The following is a 16,462-nucleotide window of genomic DNA, read 5'->3' as shown; positions in this document are numbered from 1 at the left end:
GGGATTTTTCCACCGAGCCATGCCAAGAGCCTGGAAACATCGAGAAGTGGGGGGGATATCGAGAAGTGGGGGGAATATCGAGAAGTGGGGGGAATGGTGGGGCGATGCTCCGCTTACCCGGGGCAGGAGAGGGACGGGGGAGATGATCAGGGACATTTCCTCCCACCGTGTCTCCCCTCTCCCCGCAGCTCCCACAAGCCGCTTCCCCGCTCAAGGATCTCCGCAGCCTTTCCCGTGCCGGGGAGGATGCGGGGCACCGGCGGGGAGCAGGGCTGCAGGAAATATGAAATAAAAAGATGAGAAACAAAGGGCTGGCTGAGGGTGGGGGCCAGGTATGTTCTTACCCGGTCGGTATCGCCGCCGTGCTGGCTGGATTGCGGGTGCAGGAGGAGGAGGAGGAGGAGGAGGAGGAGGCGGAGGAGGAGAGGCTGGTGCCGCGCCACTCGCAGCCTGCGGGAGCGCTGCCCCCGTGCCGAGCCCTGTCCCCGCCGTGCCCCGGTCCCGGGAGCTGCCCCCGGTCCTGTGGCTCCCCCCACCTCGGTCTCGGCTCCCCGCACCCCTCCGCCGCTCGCCCCCGCCCCGCGGGACCGTCACTCCCCGGCCGCGGCTGCCGGGATGAGCCCCCGGCGCTCTGCGACCCTCCCGGCTCTCTGCAGCCTCCCGCTCCTCGGTGCGGTCTCGTCTGTGTTCCACCTGCGTGGGCAAAGCCCTTCTCCCTCTGCCTGCGGCTGAGATCCCGCAATTTGTTATTCTTTCCTCGAGAATCGCTTCCATCACCACCAAAAATCCCACATCTCCCCCAGCGAATCCCATCCCTCTTCGCAACTCCTCTTGCTATTCGGGTTTGCTTCCCTCTCTCCTCCTCCTTCTCCCCTCCCTCTTTCCCCCCTTTTGGGTTTGGAGCCTCTCTCTGCCCTACACACACACACAGACGGGCACGCACGGTGTAAATGGGTTGTCACACACACAGAACCGCTGCTGGTTCCCAAAGTCCCCCCACCCTGCTCAGCCTTCCTCTAGCTTGAAGCCGCAGATCATGGACTATATGCTCGGAGCCGGGATGCGTTTTATTCACAGCCGCTTCGCCTCCTGCAATTTCACCCGGTGAGTAGGTTTGATTTCGCGTTCAGGTGCCGTGTTTCCGACAGGAAGGACGCTAAAAACAACAGGGAAATATAAATGCACACAAGATAAATTTTAAAAAGTTTTGCTTCTCCTTGTTCCTGAACGGGCTGGCTCCACTTTCTAAACTCGAAGGAATTAGGAAACAGCAGTTCTCTGCCCACATTCATTCCCAGTCAGCGCGCTGGGCGCTGATTGCAGCGCGCACCGCAGCATCGCTTCCAGAGCTTCACCGTTCCACTGCTTATTCATCACATTTTATTCATGCTTCCATCAGGCATGCTACCTGCTCCACTCCCCGCTTTAACCCTTGCAGACAAAGCGGCTGGCGTGGGCGCTGGAAGGGCTCAGGGCTTCTCCCCGGGCCGGGGAAAGGACAGGATCGCTGGCTGGGGGAGCCGTGAGCCTGCCCGAGGAATCTCTGGGAATCCGCGGCGGGAGATCAGGTGGAAAAGTTCAATGCTCTTCCCCATCTCCCTGAAGAACTTGGACAGGATTGGGGGTGGGGAAGGATTCTCCAAGAGGGGTAGGAAAGGATTTCCAGACCTCATGTCCCGCCGCATGTGCTGGGAGGTGGCAGTGGCCAGGCTGGGGGCGGCCGGGGGACAGCGGCAGCAGCGGGGTCGGCGGCCGGGGCTTCTGTCCTGCTGCCTCCAGGGCTTCTGTCCTGCTGCCCCCAGGGCTTCTGTCCTGCTGCCCCCAGGGCTTCTGTCCTGCTGCCCCCAGGGCTTCTGTCCTGCTGCCCCCAGGGCTTCTGTCCTGCTGCCCCCAGGGCTTCTGTCCTGCTGCCCCCAGGGCTTCTGTCCTGCTGCCCCCAGGGCTTCTGTCCTGCTGCCCTCAGGGCTTCTGTCCTGCTGCCCCCAGGGCTTCTGTCCTGCTGCCCCCACAGGGCTTCTGTCCTGCTGCCCCCGGGGCTGCTGTCCTGCTGCCCCCAGGGCTCCTCTCCAGCCGCTGCCACCGCTCACTCAGCGCCCTTTCCTCACTTCTCAATCCCATCGCACCTGATTTTATTTGTCACTATTTTCTGGCATACCTGTATTTTTCGCTGGTCAAAAATTGGCTCCTGAGGAGGGCAGGATAGGAGCGAGGCATCTTCTTCACAAAACGTACGCCCACCTATACACGTACCTGATGTAGAAGTAGATGGTAGAGGTAGGCTATTCTTGAATCAAGTAGGGGCTTCTTTGAAAGAAAAAGAGAGAAGAACCAAGGGAAATAAACACGTTACGTTTATAAAAAGGACAAGTGCCTTCAGAGTTCTATTTGTGGTTGATACTTCCAGGATTTCAGTGTCCCTAATTAGCGGCAGAGATCGACCCCCGGTCAATAGCAGAAGGTAGGGAGGAAGCATGTTATCTCTCGTGGGGAGGTAGTGACTGGGCTCCGTGTAACTCTGTCATTTGGGTGCAGGATAAGTGTGCCTGTGTGTGTCTGTGTGTGCACGGTCATGTCTCCAAAGCAGCACCTGCAGAGATCACAAGGAAGGTGCTAAAGGCTTGCAAGCAGGTAGAGATGCCAGGGACAAATAACAAGATCCGAATTTATTGCCTGGTGGGTGGCAAGCAGAGGACGGGAAAGACCAATTCAATGCCAGAGTGTGTTCCCCTCTTGTTCTTCCCTCCACCCTCCCCCTCCCCGCCCTACTGCATCCCCCCTCGGCTCGGCCGCCAGGTTGCTGGCTGATGTCTGGAAAGGAGTAGTGAAAAAGCCCTTCAAGCGTGGGATCCAAAATCCACCCTTCTTCCAGCTCCTCTCTTCTCCCATCAGCTCCAAGCCCCCATCCGTACTTATCTCCTTCCAGCTCAGCGTCGTTCTCCCGGAGACTCCAGCACGTTTTCCCATTCCCGCTGACTTGCCCCTCTGCCCCCACCTCCTCCTGCCCCGGCCCTTTCCATGAGACTGAGATGATTAACCAAATCCCAGACTTTTCTCCTGAATTACCCGCCTCTGGCGCTGCTGCTGCTGCCGGGATCCTCCCGCACCAGGATGCTCAGGAAAGTTTCCGTGCAGTCATACCCCTTCCCCACCTTGGTAGGGTCTGCGTTTCAAAACCTCTGTCTGATTTTTAATATTCCCACCCCCCCACCCCCCCCTGCGCTTAAACCTTTAGGAAAGGAAAAAAAAAACCACCCCAAAACAAACCAGCAAGTCCTGAGGGATTTATGTTATAGTGGGAATAGCTCAGCCAGTGAGCATCGCCTTGCCGTGCTGCTTAAATGTTACCGCTCTGCAGGAGAGATTTATGTGCCCATCAGCAGAATATTTCCCGGGTTTAAGAGCACTCGATATTCCCTCTGCTGACGGGGATGGGAGATGGTGAGACGCAGGGTGAGGGCAGCGGAGTTGTTTAGCTCACAGGCACTGTCACGGATGGCAGTAAAACGGCGTCTGGGCAGCAGAAGTGACACAGGTTGGACCGGGTGGCATTTCTGTACTCAGCGGAAGGTGAGGGGATACACATCAAACCCTTTGCATACAGCACCAGATAAATCAATGCAAGTAACGTGGGGTTACTTAGTGGGCGATTGCAACAAGCGAGAGTCAGGCGTGGTAAATAGAGGAGATTCCCACTACCCTTGAATTCCACCATTCCACACCCCCAGCCCAGGGACACTTCTCACATGGGGCTGGATGACTCAGAAAACCCAGAGGAATAATGGGCAGCAGCCGGGCGGTTTTTGCTTTGCCGTAGTTGGTTCTTTTGCTTTTTGTATATATGGGAGGTGTGGAAATACCTCCCGAGCCCCGCGGCCCATTCCTGAGAGAATGCTCCCAAACATCTCTGTTCCCTGGATTTAGGTGTTCAGGCTCCCTGCTTGCCCATGTCTGGCTTCACTGCCAAGGGTTACCTCCATCTCCCCTGAAGCTGCGTGCATGCGGGACTCCCTTTTGGCCGGGAGTTAATATCCCAATTTCCCATGCTGGCGGCGGCAGACGGACATCCAGGGAGGTGGCTCTGGCAGAAGGGACACCTTTAAGGATGCGTGTCCAGCCTGCCTTCTCAGCCTCCTGGGCTTAATCTGCCCCTCTCCTCCGTGTGTCCCCGGGGCAGGTGGCGGGGGAAGGTGACAAGGCGGAGGTCGGGGGGGATCACGCCGCCCTCCCCAGCAGCAGGAGGGGCTGTCCCGGCTGCGGGACCCCCTCCAGCCTCTCCCCATCCTCGGCAGCCGAGGGCAGCTGGTTCTGCGGGGGAAGGAGAAAACACCCCCCTGCAGGGAGCGGTGCAGCCCCGCTCCGTGCGGGCTCCAGAGGGAGCAGAGGCTTCACCGCAAAGGGTTAACGCGGGGCTGCAGGGTGCTCCAGGCAGAGTCCTGTGTGCGCCTCCGAGATGCACCAGCCAATCCTGGAGACAGCAGTGTGAACTAGATGTAGCATGCTGTAAGAAGGGAGGTGAAGAAAATAGGGTGTAAACTGTCACCCTGCATCGCCAGGCGGACCTGCTTTTTGGGCTGCGATTTCTTAGAGACTTAGAGACCGTCATGCATTTAAAAAGGTAAGGGCTTTGTTACCGACAGTCTATATTGTGATTCACTGCCGGATTCAAGTGCATTTGCTCTGTAGCTTTCATTTAGTGATAAATTGTGTAGCGCAGAGTGGGAAGAAAGTGGAATGTGGCATGATTTACTGTTCGGGAGTCGTTTTGAAAGACTACGTCAGCTTCAAGTTGTAATGATTTCATGTAGAGATTAAGCAAGTGAATGCATGTGAAGTAAAGTGAATTCATGACTGGCAGAAAAATGTAATGTGTGTGATAAGAGGAGGATGTTCTGTTGTAGCAGCAAATCAGTTATGGATCCATATGAAATGAAGGCTAGTGTGAGATAGACTTGATTTTGAGAAAATGTAGAGAGTAATTCAGAGGCATGTATCTGACAAGCAAGTCTGTCAGAAAAAAAAAACAACAAAATAACTTCCTTCCTTGAAAAAAAGCCCATGTTTATTAAATACAACATCACAAAAGAATGCTATAAAAAGAAGTGAAGTCAGAACCGTACAGAGTCTGTAGGTTCAGAGATGAGTGACTCTGACACATTAAGTGTACAGAGATAAAGCTAGAGTGGCCCTGCTTGCATTTACAGGATATAAGAAATAACTTCAGAGGAGCAATCCGTTTAGATATCAGACTTCACAGATTGCTGTCATTGCTCAACTCCATCCCTACGAGGAGTTACTCATTTTAAATAGGTGCTCTATCAGCTTTACCACAAGACCAGCTTTGGGAATAGAAACATTTGACTGGATCTCTTCCTCTCTGTATCTAAGCATAGCAACAGACCCTCGGTCTCAGATGCTGTTGCAGTGCTAATCAGCAGAGTTCCATCCAGAAACTACCTACAAATTCTTGCCTCCAACCATTTTTCTCTCTAAGACGTCTATAATTTAAGCAGGGGAGGAATTAGAATAAAGATCTGTGATATTTTCAGTAAGCTGATCCACCTCCAGTGAGAGCAAGCCTCCCCAACAGATGCTGAGTTCACTGGAGTTGTGTTTGGGGTGTTTGTTCATGAAATGCTGAAACCCTGTGAGTGCAAACGTTAACTAGGAAACATGAAAACAAGCAGCTGAATGTTTTTACAGAGCTCAGTGCAAAAGGCAACATTTGTATAACAATCCAACAAAACAACTTGAGAATCTTCAAGTGATGTAATCATCCCGTCTTATCTTCTCCTATTTTTTCCTACTATTCTCTGAATGCCTCGGTGAAGAATTAATTACAGAAGTCAATTCATTATTTACACCAATATATCCAAAAATTTACTTTTTTAGTCACACAGATTGCGGTGGACTTTTCACTCCTCTCAGTCCCAGACAATGATTTATGGGACTGAAATATTTTTACTTCATTTGTATTAACTCAAAATCATGTCTGTTTTTGATCAGCCTAAGTAATTTTTTGCTTGAGATGCAACACCCATTGAAAACAAAAAGAAGGTCTTTTTACCAGCAAGTTTGCCTCTTCAGCAGTTTTTGAAAATCTAAATGGAAAATTGGATGATCAAACTACTTGCCCAAGTTTTCCTTAGAAGAAAAAGAGTGGTGGAAGGTATTAGGTGATAGTTTCTGGAAACTTGATTTTCTAGCTCTCAGGCATACCTAATGCAGCTCTTTCTTAATCCTCCCAAAGCTTCACCTCTCTTCAAAACCAGAAGCAGACATTTTTTTTTTTACTCTCCTGAAACTCTAGTAACCTCCTATGGGAGCAAAATCATCAGAAATACACTTTGACAAACAGAGCCCAAGCGCTCTTTGAGAAAGGTTGCACTGAAACCACTGTCCTGTTAGAGCTGCAGGTAGTAAACTACAGCCAGTCATTTCATGGGGAAGTTATCTAACTTCTTCTTGATCTCATCCTATATCATCATAAGAGAACATTTTTTAAAAATAAATTTGCAACTACATTCTCTTCATATCATTGTTTTCTTTTTGCTCAATATATGTGTGTTCAGCGAGGGCCTAATCTTGGACCATTAAAGGAGATCAGAACATCCCTATTAACTTCAATGAAAGCAAGATCAATTTCCAAAACAATATTTTGGAACCAAAATGAACTTCAGATTTAGAAGGTAAAAAACAGGGAGCATCATGAAGTTACATGCTGCGCACTGAGCAGTGGGAGGCTTTGCAAATCTTGAGTCAGGTATTATTAAAATACTAAAGAACTGAAGAATTTGTGACCTGATCTTACATTGGCCTAGGCCTCAGTTCTTTTTCACCATTGATAAATCAACATTTTTCTGTATGAAGTTGAGGAACATTGAGAGATCTCCTTGTGACTCAAGTCATCACCCTGCTGAAAACTGTAGTGTGAATAAATTTGTTCTTCTAGCTTTGAAGTTACTAATTTATATGTACCACAGTTTGTGTGCATACACAAATATAGTTTTAATATACATATGCATACATAGATATAAATATGCATGCTATGCACTAGACATCCCTCCACACCCATGCTCTGTATAATCACTTTTTTGCCCTGGCTCATACCATGGGAATGATTATTTAGCCCAGTCTGTTTCCCATCTCCCCCTGAAAAGTCTTCACCTGCTCCGTGTGCCACAAAATAATGCACTGAGGAGAGGGAGGAAGGACACTCTGCCACACCAGAGCTTTTCAGCTTTAACTAACGAGTCTCTAACAAAGGCCACAGATTTTGTTCCACCTTCAGAAGAAGATTGACCAAGCAATATATATTGTTAGCTAAATTAACACCATTAAACTGCAGTGGTTTCTCTTATAATGAGGTGAGATCGTAAGGCTGGAGTGACATATACCTTTATTGTAACAGTTACATTAATGGGGAAAAATTCAGCTCATTTGCAGTAACACCTTCACTGCCACATCCACCAGCACTTGATTAATGAGAAAAGCAATTTGTAAGGCACTTATTATACATTGGCAAGTGAAGGATGTAAATCTGGGGAATCAGAGCACTGCTCTATACCCTTAATCCCATATTATTCATGACTACTGAGAATTCTGTAGGGCTAATTTAGCTCCTTCAATACTTATAAATCTACGGGAAATAACAAAGACACCTGGTTAGCTGAACATGGATGACCACACTGAAGTCAAATGGGATCATTAAAATCCATTACAAATGTTACTTCTTAGGATTTTCTTTTCTTAATTTGTTTTCTTTATTTGAAATCTGTTTCTAAGGAAGCTTACCATCACTGGTGAAAAACACTGCTAAATGCTGAAAAACAGCATCATGGATGGAGGTGGTAGCCCGAGTGCATGTTTTTATTTCACAGTTTTTCACCTAAAACGTTATTGATCCCTATTCATTAACAATTTGCTGGACAGAGAGAAGACATACACGTTACAATATTTTTAATATTGAATAATTCTATATGGTTTGTATTTAATGTGCTTCTCTAAAGGTTAAAACTGCTGTAGTTTAGGGCAGAGGTGTTACCCAGCTCTTTTTCTCCAGAGCGTGTAGCTGCTCAGCATTTCTTGGACTAATCCCCTTATTCCTTTAGGTCTGTACCAACATTTCTAAGAAAGATGCTTGTTTAGGTAAAGCAGCACTGTTTATGCAGGTCAAGACTCATCCTGCTGCCAGTCTCTGGAGACTCTGGATTTATTTCACAGAGAGCCATTAGTTGGTGATGTTCTCTTTTTAAGTCACTGCTCCTGTGGGATGTGGATCGGACTCATTGGCTTAAAAAGTAAAAGCTTTAGTAACTACCTAAGCACCCTTTAAGCTCTCTGTTAGCTTGAGTTTATTAGATTGATTCACATTAGTTGAAGGGATGGTAGTGGCTTTTTTTTTTTTTTTTGAAAAGTACTCTTATTTATAAACCAGCTAAACTTCTTCATGCTAGCTTGTCTTGGCCAGACAAAATCTAGAACATTTTCTCTGTCTTTCAGGAAAAAAATAGGCTATAATAATGAAAACTCATGATCCTCATCCTCAGAGAGACTGCAGTGATCTGTAATTCCTCATAAACAGATGTGTGTGTCTCATTCAGCACTGTACAGGTGCTACTGAAAGTTTAAATCTCCTCAACATCAGCTTAACAAATTTCTACTAAATAAGAATGTGCTTTTCTATGAGCTACAACAAGAAATAGTGACAATTTCATACTTAGATGGTTTTAGACCAGGGTCATATCTAAATTAACACAGTAGAGAGATTGCAATTCCTGATGCAGACTCAGACTTTAACTCCTTGTAGCGTGATGTTCATAAGAAAGACGTCTTTTAGCAGACAGACATTTTTTTTTCTCTCTAATTTTGCAATTTCCTCTAATCTTGTCAAAAATCAAGTCTTGCAAGGCAGCTTTGGTGCGAGATTTATGTGAGATAGCAGGCTGCCCAGTACACATAACATAATTATTACTTGTACAATCAAGCTTTATTCATCCTGAGCTGCAATTAGCCCCAGACTGGTTTGTTGAGCTTGAATCTTTGCTCAGTCAGCCATAAAGTCCCTACTCTGGCTATAAAAAATTAATAGCTATGACATGAACATTTTAGAGGATCTGGCTACTGCCCATGCAGTGGCTACAGGCTTGGAACACTGCGGCAAAGGGACCGTGGAAAAATCATGCAACAGTTCTGAGCAGGATCAGCTGTAGAAGAATGTTCTCTTGAAGCTTCTATGAGTCCTGCCTTGGAGCTGGCGCAACCAGTGGTGTAAGTTTGTTGTTTTTTACCCACTAGAATAAATAGGCTGTAGATCAGGAACCTGAAAGGAGTTTTAACCATCCATTTATATCAGCTGAAAACCGTGTACGCCATCTGTGAAATCAGCTGTAAAATATGCTGTGAGATCTGGAGCACTTTTATCTGAAAGACATAATAAAAGGGGAAAATAAAAGCTTTACCATTCTATTAGATATCATTGTTAAGAAATAAAATATATAAAATAATCCATTCTTCTTGCAAGGCATCCAGGAAAGTGCATTGAAAGAAAAATTTCATGCCATTAGATCTTTATGGATGTTATTCTTAACTACTAGTCTAAGTTGTAACCACTAATTTTCACATGGAGAATAAAATAAAAAAGAGTGTAAATCCTTGACCAGATACAGCCTTAGCTAAAATTAGAGGGCTGTGTCCCATGCTTGAGTCAGAGACTCTAATCTGAAGAAAATCTTTCTTAGAAATTGAAGAATCCGCAACCATGTTTGTGGATTAGGTCAGGTAATATCCGAGGGGATGGAAGCACATGAAACTGGGTTGGATTTTGTAAATATGTCCCCATTGCAATTAGTAGTTCATTGCTATTTTGGCTGTTCTTAAGTCCAGAGAACAGCTATGCACCATTATTTTTCTCCCTTGATTGTTGTAAAAACAATATTAGCGCTCCAACAGCTTCAAAGAAACTTCTATTTTTGCCTGAGGCTGACAATTCCTTTCCTTTCCATCCTTTTTCTGAGCATTTGTTGCAAAATCTTCAGGAACAGAAATTTTAAGCATCAACAAAAATAGTCAGCCACTCTGTTCATGGAATAATCAACCTCCTTTTTATTTTATAACATTTTTGCCATCCAATAATTTGCAAGCATTCTATAAGCATTGATTGTTTAGGCTTCATAATAGAAACTGTCATTAAAGAAGGTTAAGGGACTTGGCAAGCCTTTTACAGCAAAATCAAAGTTGTACTTTAAGGTAACTCAGCTCCAAGTATTCTCCTTTCTCTCTGTAACCTGAATCTTCTTCAGTTCAACAATCTGTTGGTGAGCAAAATTTCCTCCCACTCCATCCCATTTTAGCCTTTCTCCGCTAATTAGTTATATTTGGATTTGTCCTCGGGCTCGAAAGCCTCTGGAACCAAAGCTTTAGTGTACAGTGTGTAAATAGCTGCTTCCTCCTGTTCTGGATGGTAGCAGCTGGAAGAGCCCTGGGTTTAAAAACTAATACAAGGATGAAATAAAAGAGGAAAGGGCTGCTTATTACTCAGGAATGGTTTACTGGATACAGCTAATTTACATGTGTCTTGGTCTCTTTGTATCCTACTGACACTTAGCTGTCAAATTGGGTCAGAAAACTTGTCTGGGGACTAAGAGTTATGAGTGAAAAGGAGATATGCTGCTGGAACTAGCATGTCATGACTTTTCAAAGATTGTTTATTACTTAATTTCAGGGTGTAATTTTTTACAAATCCCGAGAACCAACTCGATTCCCATTAAAAAACACCCAATGAGATTATCAGAATGGAGAATGCTGGATGATCAGAAGTGGATGATGAATGGAGAATGGATGATCAGAAGTTGAGCATTCAGTTAAAAAAAAAATTAAAAAATCCAGTAGGCTGGAATGCAGGCTTCTAAATATATGTCTCCTGTTGGGATTTTCTTCAAACTTGAAAGCTCCAGTATGCAAAATTGCATGTCACAGCAATACATGTCAGTCTGTGCCTGAGGAAATGCTGGACCAGAACCTCTCCCAAAGCTGTTATTTTTCTGTAGAGCCACTCATAAACTTATTCCAAGAGATCTTGTTCTGCTTCCCTTCTAACACTTTTCATACTGTCAGATGCTTTAGCTGAAAATTTTTAGACAATTTGGGAGAATGTTTAGCATAACTTGTGTAGTGGAAGAGTGACTTAAGACTGAAATGTCGTGGAGTTTCCATGCAAAGGGTTTTTGCACATAGGAAAGTCCGTGTGCACCTGTGGACTTGCAAAGATTAAGGTTTCATCCCCTACAGACTTCAACCCCAATGCACTTTTGTGATTGCAAAAGTGCAGTCATCCAGCCTGGAGCAGAGCTCCAGCTCTCAAAGCAGCAGGTGTTGTGTGTCTTCGTGGCACCCTGGGTGATGGCCAGAAACCCAGAGCTCAGCCAGGGTCCTGCTCATCCGTTCCAGAAATCAGCTTCATTTTAGCTCTTTGTGTGACTGATACCTCTTGTGTATCAACAATTTTGGTGCTAGACCCCATTTAAGGATGAGGAACTGAAACATGATGAGGACTTGAGTGGATTTTACAAGATTGTGTAGTGAAAGAACACGGGGAATGTCTTGAAACTGAAAGAGAGTAGATTCAGAGACTTAGATTGGACATTGAGTAGAAATTCCTCCTTGTGAGGGTGATGAGGCCCTGGCACAGGGTGCCCAGAGAAGCTGTGGCTGCCCCTGGATCCCTGGAAGTGTCCAAGGCCAGGTTGGACAGGGCTTGGAGCACCCTGGGATAGTGGAAGATGTCCCTGCTCATGGCACTGGTGGGACTGGGTGATCTTTAAGGTACCTTCCAACCCAAATCATTCTGTGGCTCTGTGATTTCTCCCTTTCAGATATTCACCTACATACACCGTCCCACCAGCACCACACATGCTGGGATTGGAGGTCCTGGAGCCCCTGGTCAGCCCGAGGTGTGTGGAGGACCCAGAAAAGGCTGGTCAAGGCTACTGAGACCTTTTTGTGCTCTCAGAGCCTTGACAGGTAATATATTCCCCTCAGTGGACTCCTTGCAGAAACAGCACTCATTAAGGCAGAAAGACTGCAATGGCATTTTGGGGATGCTGCTTTACATCATCAGCTAAAACACATAAGGATCCGTTTGCACAGGAGGATGAACTTAGATTAGCAGATTTAAAAAGTGCCTGAGGGAATTTATACATCATGATTTGGGCAGGAAAGGAAAAAATTAGGTCTTTTACAAATATCAGACATTGAAACAATTACCTCGGTACGCCTGACAGCCAGCAGATACTTCATGGGCTGAGAAGGCTGGAACTTGCTGCACTGGGAAGCGACAAGAAAGCACATGGGGACATCAACTGAAGGCTCACAGGCACTTGCAGGAGTGAAATTCTGCAGGGACAGAGCAAATACAAAGACAATCTCTGTGGGCAAGAGCTGTAACATTTAGCAACCAGCCCCGAGGGCGGCCGCAGAGCTTGGGCTGACATGAATTCTCTCTTTCCATGGATGCATTTTATATTTTCTCTTCTTCTCTGAATGCATGGATGAGGGAAGCAGGACTGTTTTTGATAAAATTGAAAAATGAGACATCTTATTTGTTTATTTCACCTGTTGAGGACATAGTTGCAGGGATCTTGTCTTTGAGAGGGGAAAAGAAAGCTGAAATCAGGCACTGGATGCAGTTCTTTTTGAATAAAGGAAAGATGCTGATTTAGGGTGCATGTAGTCAAAACTGCTGCCAGGAACTGATATGAGGACTTATTCTTAAGCCTGGAATGTAAAACTCTCCTAAGCTTGTTAGACATAGAATTAATTTCTCCTTTCAGATTTTTTTTTCAGATTATTGTAGCTCAGAATGAACACCAGAGAAAAGCTGATTCAATCCCCATCCAGAAAATCATTTTGACAAGTATGGCTTATCCATCCAGGTGCCTTCTAATTGTCTGTGGTGTCACACGCTGTCCCCTGCAGCTCACACGGTCAGATCTGATGGCAGGGAGGCCTCACCATCCTCTGCCCTGCTCCTTCTGAGCAACCTGGGCCAGCTGGCATTGGAATGAGCTGAGCTTTAAGATCCCTTCCAAGCCAAACCACTGTGACTCTGTGATTCAGTGATCCCAATGCCCCAAATGCTCTGTTTCTTTGCTCTACCCAAGGTTCATGTTGGGACTCTTGCTCCTGCACCAGACATCTGGGGGGACTTCAAGCTGGAGCGAGCTCATCTCTGTCCAGCAGCTGACTGTGACCACAGGACAGAGCAGCCCACCTCAGCCCACAGCTCCTTTTGCTATCCTTCAGGAAGCTCAGCTTGGCAGATGTTTTTCTGTGCATTTGAGTATCTTCCTTTGAAGCACAGAACACATGTGGTGGCTAAGCCCAGAACAGCTGAGAGAGAACAACTTTTTGCCCTCTGATTGCAGCTCTGTCTGCTCTTTTCTTCCACAGCACATCATCAGCTTCACGGCTGCTTCATTTACACTGGGCTGTGTGAGAATTCCATGGACAGGTGCCTCCTCGGGTCTCATTCACTTAAAGTTGTTAGCATGAGAAAAATGGCTCCTTGAAAAAAGAATAAGGATCTCTGATGATAATGCAGTAGTTCCTGTGGTGCTTTGCAAAGGTGGGCAATGTGATCATCACACTTCAGATGGGGAAGTGAAAGCAGGAACACACGAAGTGATAAACCCAAGGACTTAGAGCAGATAAGAGCAATCTCTGAGACACAGACTATTGCTTTATTCTTTATGCAAAATGTCTTTCCATTTTTCAGTGTCAAAATGCCTTTGAAAAAAATGGTCTGGACTTATCTCACCCTCTCTGAGCTTTACTGTTTCCCATCCAGCTGCAGTAAATAAAATGTTGCTCCTTGCTCTTGATTCAAAGTTGTAGCATTCCTGAGAATTTTGAGTAATACCTAGAAAAAAAAAAAGTTTGCTCCATTCCTGTTTTCCATGATGTGCAATCTAAAAGAAATATGGAAAGTACTCTGCTACACCATGTATTGCACTTGATCAAAAGTAGTAATTTTGAAATCCCTACAGCTTGTAAGTAATGGAGGGATGGAGTACCAAAACCCTCATAAATGGTAAAATTATGACCTTGCTGAAATCCAACTGTCTACAAACAGAATTGGATGTATTCCCCTCCATCTGTTATCATATTTTTTCTTTGTTTATTTTTAAAGGATATATAAGTAATATTTGTTATTTTGATTAGTTCAAGGAAAGCTAAGCTTTGTGTTTTGCATAAAAAAGAACCATCTTAGAGATGCTAATTTTCTCAATGCTATAGAAAGTTATTTATTACTTTCCTTTGAAAGGGCATATCTGAGAATAACAGTCTTCAATTTTTATTTCATCATTATGGGAAGTTACAGCCAAGAGAATCCCACTTCAGCATAGAGGACTCCCAATTTTCCATGGAGAGCTGGGATGTATCAGCATTTTCCTGGAATTCAAGTGAACATAAAAACCAAAGGATTTCAGAGACACCTTGGTCTTCCACTGACAGAAGGGGATCTCTGTGGGATCTCAGACCAAGGCCTCAGATACGTCTCTCAGATTCCAGGGTAGAGAGAAATATTGAAAAAAAAAACCCAAACCTGATCTTATTAAAAATGTCCATACATTTGTACAGTTATTTTATTTTGATCCTTGAGAGCTGCAGGTAGATGTGGCCCAAAAAAAGTTATTGGTGATGCCTAACATCAACTTTATTGACTCTTACATAAGAGGTTGCTCCACTAGTGAACCAATGTTCAATTGGTAATTGACCAATTTAGTAGCTATATCTCTACTGTATATTAACACATCTCTACTTGACTCTCATCTCTTGGGAAATAAAAAGTTACATGCACTGAGGTAACAATAGATTACTTTTTTTTTCCTCCCTGAGAAATTTTTCCACAATTTCCATTTTATAAAGGACTTAAACTTACTGATTTTTTTTTTTTTCCCTTGAGCATTGCTGTGCACACATCTGGGCTGGCTCTATATTATTCTGTGTATCTTAGTGTACATGGTTTATTAATTAATGTTCTGTAAGCAAGAAGTCTCAACTCACAAATCAAGCAGCCACTTCAACCTGCACTATTTTAGCTTAGTGTCTCAGTGAATTCAAAAACTTCCATATGCAGTTATATTCAATTTTAATATTTTTAAAAAATTACCTAAAAAAGAAAGACTAAATTTTGTGGGGCTTGCTCTACAATACGATCACAACAAAAAGACCAAAGATGTCCTGTTCTCTTGTTCACAGCTGAAGCTTGATGAAATTTGTCCCAGTGGCCACAATGTTTGCATTGTATTTGCCAGCTCTGTATCCTCACATGATATAAATACATGGATTTTGCCGGTCTCCAGAACCTTTACATGTTGATGAGAAGTAGGATTTAGCTATGGCATTCCCAGAAAATGCTGAGTCAAATTCCTGCTGCACTAATGCCAGTGAGGAGACAATAGATTCCTAACAAAGAAAAAATTAGCCTGTTCTGCTTCTTGAACTCACCTTAACCTCAGAATTTAGAGGAAGGACCAAAAGCTTAACAGCATTTACAAGTGGTAGCTGGGTGAAACCACGGGGATAACAGAAAATAATTGTGCAGAGCATCTATGCCTCAGAGTTGTCCTTTAGGGCAGCAGTTTAAAGAGACCATTGTTGACATGACAGTTTTTATCACAGGATAAATATTGCATTATTTGCTCTCTGTAGAATGCCTTCTCTACTTGAAAATCTACCAGCTCTGTTACTTAACAGGTGTTTTAGTTGCCATGCCCCACCCTTTATCTACCACAAATTTAATACAGATTGTTCCTCCATGTAGTTCTATGATGGCTTTGCAGCTGCAAAATTTTATGTTCCATATGCCTATAACAGTCTTTGGAAAATGTTTTCAGGGCATTTGCGTTAATTAGGGAATTTGAATATTCAAAATTTTAAAATATTTATGATACTGTAAGCTGTACAAAAATACTTTGGCTAGAATTTTCCAAATTATCTTTTAAATCTAAATTTAGATCCCTCTAACAGCTTAACCCCTTCCTTAGCAGTCGTTTTTTCAGGCTTCTGTTCCTTGTTTGTTAAAGTTTCCTTCTCGGGGGTGTTATGAGAATTAATGCAATGCAGAATGAATTTGCAATGACTGGACAACAGAGTCAAGTAGATAAGTTCCATCTTCAAATGCACACATGATTTTTTTTCTCTTCTTATTTCTCTCCTGTATATTTATGCTCTTTAGGAATATACCTCCATAGATCTTTAAAACAAGGAGATCTTTAAAACGAGGTTATTTTCTTTTGTACCCTCACAGGTTCTCTGCAGGTGTTTTGCCAGTGGTTAATTTATGACACACTATGAGGTGAAGCATTAAGCCAAAAATAAACTCCTGGTTCTTCCACTATTCCTTTCCAAGTGCTCGTTTAGTTTAGTTTTAGAAAGATGCTACATATACACAGTAATTCAT

At 44.5% G+C, this 16,462-nt stretch overlaps 1 protein-coding gene across 1 annotated transcript in view; it reads left to right on the top strand.

The window, feature by feature from the left end:
- The first annotated feature begins 976 nt into the window (after nucleotides 1-976).
- The window catches only part of LOC131581013 (BMP/retinoic acid-inducible neural-specific protein 3), a 199,728-nt gene continuing 184,242 nt past the window's right edge, over nucleotides 977-16,462 (top strand). Inside the window, exon 1 of the mRNA XM_058842850.1 lies at nucleotides 977-1,104. The gene's annotated coding sequence lies outside the window, so the exon portion shown is untranslated. The remainder of the gene's footprint in view (nucleotides 1,105-16,462) is intronic.

The sequence above is a fragment of the Poecile atricapillus genome, chromosome 7 (genome assembly GCF_030490865.1).
Source record: "Poecile atricapillus isolate bPoeAtr1 chromosome 7, bPoeAtr1.hap1, whole genome shotgun sequence".
NCBI lineage: Eukaryota > Metazoa > Chordata > Aves > Passeriformes > Paridae > Poecile > Poecile atricapillus.
This window is presented reverse-complemented; position numbering and strand designations above follow the sequence as displayed.